We start from the raw sequence: 9,726 nt of genomic DNA, 5'->3' as shown, positions 1-9,726 counted from the left end.
TTTTTCATGAATTCTAAAAAATCTCCTGCATGTGGATGTGATACAGGAGATGTCTCAGATGCTGGTGATTGGACACATCTCTTCTGCTTGGCAATACACCCTCAGCTACAGCTACAACCACCGGGCATGAAGCGTGGACAGCAAATTTTTACCATTTTCAAACATAATTTTAAATGTTGTTTTATTAAAGATTCTTATTCACCACTGACTCCATTACTTCCATGGTTTGTTTCATTCTGACTCCTTAGTACTTAAAGTGATTTTCTCAGAAATTTGGAGACCTGTGGTGAGATATGGTAGCAGCTAGTCCATAGATGCGCCTGGGAATGAGGTGAAGGATTGTCAGCCTGTAGGACAGGTTAGCAAAGGTTTTCAGTGGTTGTTTATTCAGTGCATTCCGAAGAGAAAGAAACTCACTGCATAGAGCACAGAGGTGAGGCAGTGCTGCAAGGGTGACTGATGGTTCAGGGGTGCCCCTGCATCAGTTGTGGATCAGAGCTAGAGTACATGTGGGTATCTGGGATCCTTGGGGTAGGGTTAGGCGCAGGGTATGGGGTTGAGAGGAAAAGTCATGATGAGTCAGGTATGAGGAAGATGGAGAAAAAGGAAATCGAGCACATCTCTGCCTGGAAACATTGGCAACATTCTCTTATTAATATCGTCTTCCAAGAGAAGGTAACTTTCCACCTATTTCAGGTGTTGACGAAATGAGTTTCCTTAGAAAAATGTTAAATTCCTGGGGATGTACTGGTATAGAATATCAGAGAGAGAATAAGAAAGGAAGGAGGAAAGGTGGGGGCACAGGCTGGAGGGAGGGTCCAGTGGGAATTGACACTATGTCCCCGAATTTGTACATGTGAACCACATGACATTTGTTTATGTGATTCAAGGCTATCACAAAAGAAGAGAGTACATTGCTGCTTTCCTCAGTCACTTTGGCACAGGTGTCATGGAATATGATGCAGAAGACTTTACAAAACTCACTCTGCTGCTGATGTGGAAAGATTTTTGTTTTCTTGTACACATTGACCTGCCCCTGTTTTTCCCACGAGACCAGCCAACGCTCACATTTCAGTCCGTCTATCATTTCACCAACAGTGGACAGCTTTACTCCCAAGCCCCAAAAAATTATCCATACAGCCCTAGATGGGATGGAAATGAAATGGTCAAAAGAGCAAAGGCTTATTTCAAAACCTTCGTCCCTCAGTACCAGGAGGCAGCATTCGCCAATGGAAAGCTCTAGGAAACACCAGTCTTGAGAGCCTGCCGGCCAAACTGCTGTGTCCACATGCGTGTCAGCACATATGGCCGCTTCCTGGAAGCCTCTGGGAATGTCTTCACACAGCGCTGTGTTCGCGCAGCAGCTTTGCACACCCCAGACAGCCCCACGCCGCTGGGCCCGCACTCGAGCTGGCTGGCGACAGCCTGAGCCCTGAGCCCCTCACTCGGGTTGCCCCTCTTCCTTTCCTTCCTTCTGTTTCTTTGTTGGAAGAAATAAACTCACAAATCACAGTGAAAAACAACAACAACAACAACAACAACAAAAACCCTTTGACTATTAAAGAAATCCTCAAATAATAAGATGCCCCGGATATCAACTCCACATTTCTCAATATTTTAGGATTTAAAATAAATTTGAATTCTTTCATTTTATCCCTATAGAAGCCATAAACACCAAATTAAGCAAACTAAAATACATAAAACATCCTAAAACCATTATCATGTCAAGTATATTAAATCACTGAATAATACATAGAATGAACCAGGTTGTACAGATTTCTAAAAGTCTTTTGGAAAGTGTGTAAGTAATATAAGAAAGTATTTTAAATTTCAGTGTTTTCTTTTAGGTTTTAATTAGTTTTTAAGATTCAAAATAGTTTGTAGATATAATTTTTTTTTTTTTTTGACAGGCAGAGTGGACAGTGAGAGAGAGAGACAGAGAGAAAGGTCTTCCTTTTGCCGTTGGTTCACCCTCCAATGGCCGCCACGGCCAGCGCGCTGCGGCCGGCGCACCGCGCTGATCTGATGGCAGGAGCCAGGTGCTTCTCCTGGTCTCCCATGGGGTGCAGGGCCCAAGCACCTGGGCCTTCCTCCACTGCACTCCCTGGCCACAGCAGAGAGCTGGCCTGGAAGAGGGGCAACCGGGACAGAATCCGGCGCCCCAACCGGGACTAGAACCTGGTGTGCCGGCGCTGCTAGGCGGAGGATTAGCCTAGTGAGCCATGGCGCCGGCCTGTAGATATAAATTTAAGAAATAGTGATGATCCATCCCACCCTCCCTCAGTCTCTCTTCCTCCACCCCCCTTCATTTTATTTCTTTCACTTTTCATCCTTTCTTTTTTTCCTTTTGCTTTTTAATTAACATATTGAATTTATATTACAGTAACAAGGGTTTATGCTTCTCCAAATAAGAAGTTTAATGAGTAAAAAGAATAAAGACCCTAATTTAGTGGGAATATAGGCAATGGCTATAAATGTTAATTGACTGGAAAAATGACCATTTCACTCATATAAAGTAAATTTTCTTTTTTTTTTTTCAGTTCAGTTTTTTATTTCAATTCAAATCTCTAAAGGCTTTCTTGCAAGCAGATAGAGGGCATGGAAGAAATTAGGGAAAATCATCGACAATCACAGAGCAGGCAGTGACACCTGGACTCCTGCACAGAAGAGGTGCTTGCTCTGGCTTTCATGGCCCGGAGACACTTTGCAGAACTATCCAGATCAATAAAGTCGGTGTGATGAGATCTGCAGTGGTACTCATCTTCACCATTTTCCAGCCAGAGGCCTAGGGAGGCAACAGACAAGCTCACAAGGACAGCCGCCATTCCTTGGCATAAGTTGTGGCATTGCTGCAGCGCCAGTCCTCTCTGCTTGTATTTACAGCAGTAAGGATGCCATCATGAAAATGTTCTCAGAGTTTTTGGCTTGATGAATAGAGTCAAAATAGTAATGAGTGATAAACAGAAACAGCCTAATGTCACTCATAGTATTTCTTTTTTAAAAATTTTAAATTTTTTTATTTTTTTTAATTTTTTTAAACTTTTATTTAATGAATATAAATTTCCAAAGTATGGCTTATGGATTACAATGGCTTCCCCCTCATAACGTCCCTCCCACCTGCAACCCTCTCCTTTCCTACTCCCTCTCCCCTTCCATTCACATCAAGATTCATTTTCGATTCTCTTTATATACAGAAGATCAGTTTAGTATACATTAAGTAAAGATTTCAACAGTTTGCTCCCACACAGAAACATAAAGTGAAAAATAATAGATGATTTTTTAAATGATGATGAAATCAGATCAGACCTATTGTCATGTTTAATCCCAGTGAGAGTCAAGTTGGGAATTGATAATTTCTTCTTTTTTTTTTTTTTTCTTTACAGAAGATCAGTTTAGTATACATTAAGTAAAGATTTCAACAGTTTGCACCCCCATAGAAACACAAAGTGAAATATACTGTTTGAGTAATCGTTATAGCATTAAGTCTCAATGTACAGCACATTAAGGACAGAGATCCTACATGAGGAGTAAGTGCACAGTGACTCCTGTTGTTGACTTTACAAATTGACACTCCTGTTTATGGCATTAGTAATCTCCCTATGCACCAGTCATGAGTTTCCAAGGCTATGGAAGCCCCTTGAATTCTCTGACTCTTATCTTGTTTAGACAAGGTCATAGTCAAAGTGGAGGTTCTCTCCTCCCTTCAGAGAAAGGTAACTCCTTCGTTGAAGACCTGTTCTTTCCACTGGGATCTCACTCACAGAGATCTTTCATTTAGGGTTTTTTTTTTTTTGTTTTTGTTTTTTTTTTTTTTTTGCCAGAGTGTCTTGGCTTTCCATGCCTGAAATACGCTCATGGGCTTTTCAGCCAGATCCGAGTGCCTTTAGGGCTGATTCTGAGGCCAGAGTGCTGTTTAGGACATCCGCCATTCTATGAGTCTGCTGAGTATCTCGCTTCCCATGTTGAATCACTCTCCCCTTTATTTATTCTATCAGTTAGTATTAGCAGGTACTAGACTTGTTTATGTGCTCCCTTTTTCTCTTAGTCCTTTCATTATGATCAATTGTGAGCTGAAATCGATCACTTGGACTAGTGACATGGCATTGGTACATGCCACCTTGATGGGATTGAATTGGAATCCCCTGGTATGTTTCTAACTCTACCATTTGGGGCAAGTCAGCTTGAGCATGTCCCAAATTGTACATCTCTTCCCTCTCTTATCCCCACTCTTATGTTTAACAGGGATCACATTTCAGTTAAATTTCAACACTTAAGAATAACTGTGTATTAATTACAGAATTAAACCAGTCATATTAAGTAGAACAGACAAAAAAACTACTAAGAGGGATAATGTATTAAGTTGTTCATTAACAGTCAGGGTAAATTTACAAGTAATCACAGATCATTAAAACTGTAGTAGTGTAACATTCTTTTTTAAAAAGATTTATTTATCTATTTGAGTTATAGAGAAGGAGAGATACAGGGAGAGAGAGAGAGAATATTTTCCATTCCATGGTCACTCTCCAGATGGTCGCAACTGCCAGGGCTAGGTCAGGCAGAAGCCAGGAGCCAGGAGCTTCTTCCAGGTCTCCCACGTGGGTATCAGGGGCCCAAGCACTTGGGTCATCTGCTGCTGTTTTTCCCAGGCCATTAGCAGGGAGCTGAATCAGAAGTGGAATACATATGAGATGCCCATATGAGATGCCAGCATTGTAGGTGGCAGCTTTACTGGCTACACTACAATGCAGGCCACAGTGTAACATTATTAAACAGCAGTTTGACAAAGATATAAAATAAATTTTTAGAAAACTATATTTGCAACAATACTGATAGATACAGGCATTTTCTTTTTTCTTAGTCTTTCTCTTTCTCTCTATTTCTCTTTCTTTCTTTTAAAATCTTAGTTCCTATATATAAGGGAGAACATGTGATATTTGTCTTTCTTTGTCTGGCTTGTTTCAGTCAACAAGTCCTTCAGTTGCATCCATTAGGATGCAAATGATAGCATTTCATTTTTTATTGCTGAATAATAATTATTGTGTGCATAAAGCACATTTTCTTTATTCATCCATCTGATGATGGACACCATGGTTGATTCTATAGTTTGGCTACGGGAAACAGTGGTGCTATGAACATGCTGATGTATGTAACTTTTTGTGACAACATTTTCATGTACTTACCGGGTAGTACCGGGGTCAATGGCTGACATGGCAAATATATTTTCTAGTTTGTTTCTTTTTTTAAAGATGTATGTATTTTTTTGAGAGGCACTGTAACAAACATAGGAAGAGACAGAGGGAGAGGTCTTCCAACTGCTGGTTCATTTCCAAATGGCTGCAATGGCCGGAGCTGGGCCCATCTGAAGCCAGGAGCAAGGAGCTGCTTCTGGCTCTCTCACATGGCTGCAGGGGCCAAGGGCCTGGGCCACCTACCACTGCTTTCTCAGGCGATAGGCAGAGAGCTGGGTCAGAAGAGGAGCAACCAAGACAGGAACTGGGGCACATATGGGATGCCGACGCCACAGGTGGAACAAATACACTTTTAAGAGTATAATGATACTTTCCACCCTACTTCCCTCTATCCCTCAATCCCTCCAGAACCTCACCAGCATTTATTATTTTATAATTTATTTTGGGGTAGTATTCATTCGCACTGAATGTGCGGTAATACCACTTTCTGGTTTCATCCAGCAGTGCACACCTAGGTTGATTCTGTATCTTCACTATTGTAAACATTGCTGAAATTAACATGACAGTGCATGTTAGATATCTGCCCAGAATTGGGATATCTGAGTCATATGGTAGATCTTTTTTCATATTTTGAGGAACTGCCATTCTGTTCTCCGTAACAGTTACATTGATTTGCAATCAAACTAACAGCGTGTAGTTTCCCTATTCTTCACATCTTCACCGGCATGTCTTATTTTTCATCATTTTTGTAGCTGTTTGAATGGGACTGTCTTACAAGTTCTTTTTCATCTAGAACATTGTTGATGTAGAAGAATGATAATGATTTTTTTCTGTTGATTTTTACCCCTGCAACTTCACTGAATTCTGTTACGAGTTCTAATAATCTCTTAGTGGAATCTTTTGGTGCTCTTAGGTAAAGGATCCTGTCATGTGCAAGCAGGGATAATTTAACTTCCTCATTTCCAATTCCTATCCCTTTCGTTTATTTTTCTTGCCAAATGGCTCTGTCAAAAACTTCCATTACTACATTCAATAACAGTGGTGACAGTAGGCATTCTCGTCTGGATCATAGTGGAACTGCTTCCAACTTTTCCCCATTCAATATGATGCGAGCTGTGGGTTTGCCATAAATTGCCTTAATTGTGTTGAGGTATATTCCCTTTATATCCAAATTTAAAGGTTTTTTTTTAAAAAAAAAAAAAAAAACAGAAAATGATGTTGTATTTTATCAAACACCCTCTGCACTTATTGAGGTAATCAGATGGTTTTAACCTTCATTTTGTTGATGTGATGTATCATGTTTATTCATTTGTGCCAACATCACATAATTGAAAGATATCACGTAACTTATGTAACAAAACATTTCAAGGACCTAAAAATAAGAACAAATCAAGCCTAAAATTAGTAGAATGAAAGAAAAAATAAAATTAGAGAAGTGAACAAAACAGAAATTTAAAAAAAACTATGAAAAGTATCAGTAAAATGAAGAGCTAGTTGGTTGCTCTAAAACTTCCTCTTAACACTGTTTTTGCTGTGTTCTGTTTTTTTTTTTTTTTTTTTTTTTTTTTTTTTTTTTTTTTTTTGTCTAGCTGATCTGTCCATTGATGAAAATGTGGTGTTGCTATCACCCATTCTTTTTTTATGGGAGCTTATGTCTCCCTTTATATACGTTGATGTTTGGTAAAGCCGAGTGCCCTAACATTGATGGACAGGCATTACTTCACTGAATATTTTTGCTGAGATTTTTCCCCAGGCCTTTAGGAAGTCCTAAGATTGATATGTGTGTTCATTTGATTATATCCCATGGATCCCAAGCAGTGTTTTCAGTCTTTCTAATTTTTTTCTTTCTTTATTTTTTGTCTGTTATGTAAAAAAAGACTTATCTTCTAGATCATATATTATTTCTCCTGCCTCACCAACTGTATTGTTAATGCTATCCACTGTAATGCTTTTTTGTTGTTGTTGTTTGACTTACTGAATACTTCATTTCTAAGACTTCCATCTGTTTTTCCTTTTTCAATATCTTTCTTTGCAGACATCCTTGTCCATGCCGTGTTTGGATTGCCTTATTTCTTTCAATGGTTTCTGAGTACCTTACAATCACTGTTTTGAATTCCTTATTAGACACATTGCCAATCTCCCCTATTCACGGTGCAGTATTAATGTATCATTGTGTTCTTTTTGAGAGTCATATTGCCTTCTTTGTTCATATTCCTGTGTTTCAGTTTTGCACATCTGGAGTCTCTTGTTACTAAGTCCCCTGAGAATGTTTTCCTGTCTCCTATTGCTATTCGTTTTTGATTGAAAACTTTATCCCTGTAAATGTGTCACTGGGAGTCCAGAGTCCAGTGAGACACCCTGGATGGTTGTGATAGTATGTTTATGGCTCGAGTCATTGCGGGAAGGTGATGTTGGAGCCAGTTGGATTGTTCAAAGTCCCAGGCCTTCTTTGTTCCAGGGTAAACAGCTGATTAACAGTTTACAATGAGATCACACTGCCAATGCGCCTCAAACCGTGATGCTGTAATAATATCAAAATAGGAAAAAAGGTCTTTCTGTAAGGCTTCTATATGAATGTACCATTGTAAAGATAACAGGGTTAGTATTTATGAAACATAGAAGGAGAATAATAGCAACAGAAAGTGGATAAAGTGATCATGGCTCTGCAGTTGCTGTCACTTGGAACCAAAGATCATTCTATCTGGAGAATCATTCCAGGCACCAATTAAGCTTTCAGCTGTCTACTCTATTTCTTTAGAGTAGGGCATATTCTATTTTTTAACATTCATTGGTTAGCAAACCAAGTATGAAGGGTTTCAGATATGTAAATTTGAAAAAAAAAATCACATCAAATCTCCAAAGGCAAGGTGGAAAAATATAATACTTTGCTGTCTTAATCCCATTATACCATATGTTGGAAAACTTAGCTGATATGTTGATTGACTTACACAGTTTTTCAATTCTATTTAAAACATTAGATCAAATTTAAATGGGAAAGTTCCATGTAATATTGCATTTGAGCACTTTAAGGCCATAATAATTAATGGGAACCACCACCCCATGGGAGAAAAAAAGATATCTAATGAGCAGTTCATGGAGAAAGCTCCAGACTGGTTTTCCAGTAGACTCTCCACTCTTCACTAGGGAAGATGATGGTCATTTTTTTTTAAGATTTATTCATTTATTTGAAAGTCAGCATTACACAGAAAGAGGAGAGGCAGAGAAGAGAGAGAGAGAGGTTTTCCATCCTATGGTTCACTCCCCAACTGGCTGCAACAGAAGTCAGGAGCCAGGAGCTTCTTCTGGATCTCCCACATGGGTGCAGGGACCAAGGACTTGGGCCATCTTCTACTGCTTTCCTAGGCCATAACATAGAGCTGGATCAGAAGTGGTGCAGCCAGGTCTTGAACCAGCACCCATATGGGATGCTGGTGCTTCAGGCCAGGGCGTTAACCCACTGCGCCACAGGGCTGGCCCCAATGCTCATTTTTGAAAATCTGTGAAAAGCTCACATACAAGACAGCACATCCGAGATTTGTGACTAACAGGAGCAGTTAAGGCTGTCATATTCAAGTACAAAAAATTAGCGTTCCATTACCCAATCTATGCAAGACAACTAGTTAAAAGTTGAAGTCATGAAAATTATTAGAATCCCACAAGAGACATAAAAGTATCATAATTTAGGCAACAGCACATTGAAATGCAGGAAAGACTGGGAAAATTATGCATATTATAGATTATATTATCATTCTCTAAACTGGGTGATGAGAGATTCTAAGTGAGAGATTTGGCTTTGAATGAAGACATTTTTAATATTTTTTAATTCTTTCGATTTTATTAAAAGGAACACAGAAAAAAATGTGACATATACACAGAGATCTAGAGAGAGATATATCTTCTATGTGCTAGTTCATACCGTGAATCCTTGCAACAGAAGTTGGTCAGGATGACCCAGGAACTTAGAAGTCAATCTGGGTCTTCCACATAGGTGTCTGGGACCCAAGTACTTGAACTATGATCTGCTGTCCCTTAGGGTTCAAATAAGCAGGAAGCTGGATTAGAAATGGATGAGCTTGGACTAGAATCAGGTCCTCAATATGAGATGTGGGCACCCCAGGAGATGTCTTAGCTGCTGAGTCAAAAGCCTACTACTGAAACAGGGTTTAGGGTTTGAGTGCATGCTTGAAAATTCCATTCCATGCAGATTGTCAAGGGAGAGCTTTTCTCTGTTTAAAAGGAAACATCTTTGTAATACGCAACAACAATAAACATAATTCTACAAGACTACAAAACACAGGAAATTTTAAAGTTGAGGATGCAAATTTGAGAATGATCTCTTTAGTCATTTTCCTAACTCTAAAGTGTATGTGTTTATGTGTCTGTTTCTGTGCATGTGTGTGTGTGTACGCGGTGTTAGATATCCAATTGAATGTTTAAGTAATATGATATTTATGGAAAAATTAAGAGAATCAAAACAAAAGGAGAGGGGCCGGCACTGTGGTATAGTAGGCCAAGGCTCTACTTGGCAGCACAGGCA

This window comes from Oryctolagus cuniculus, chromosome 13, assembly GCF_964237555.1.
Source record: "Oryctolagus cuniculus chromosome 13, mOryCun1.1, whole genome shotgun sequence".
Lineage (NCBI taxonomy): Eukaryota > Metazoa > Chordata > Mammalia > Lagomorpha > Leporidae > Oryctolagus > Oryctolagus cuniculus.
The sequence above is the reverse complement of the archived record's forward strand: the minus strand, read 5'-3'. Positions refer to the sequence as shown.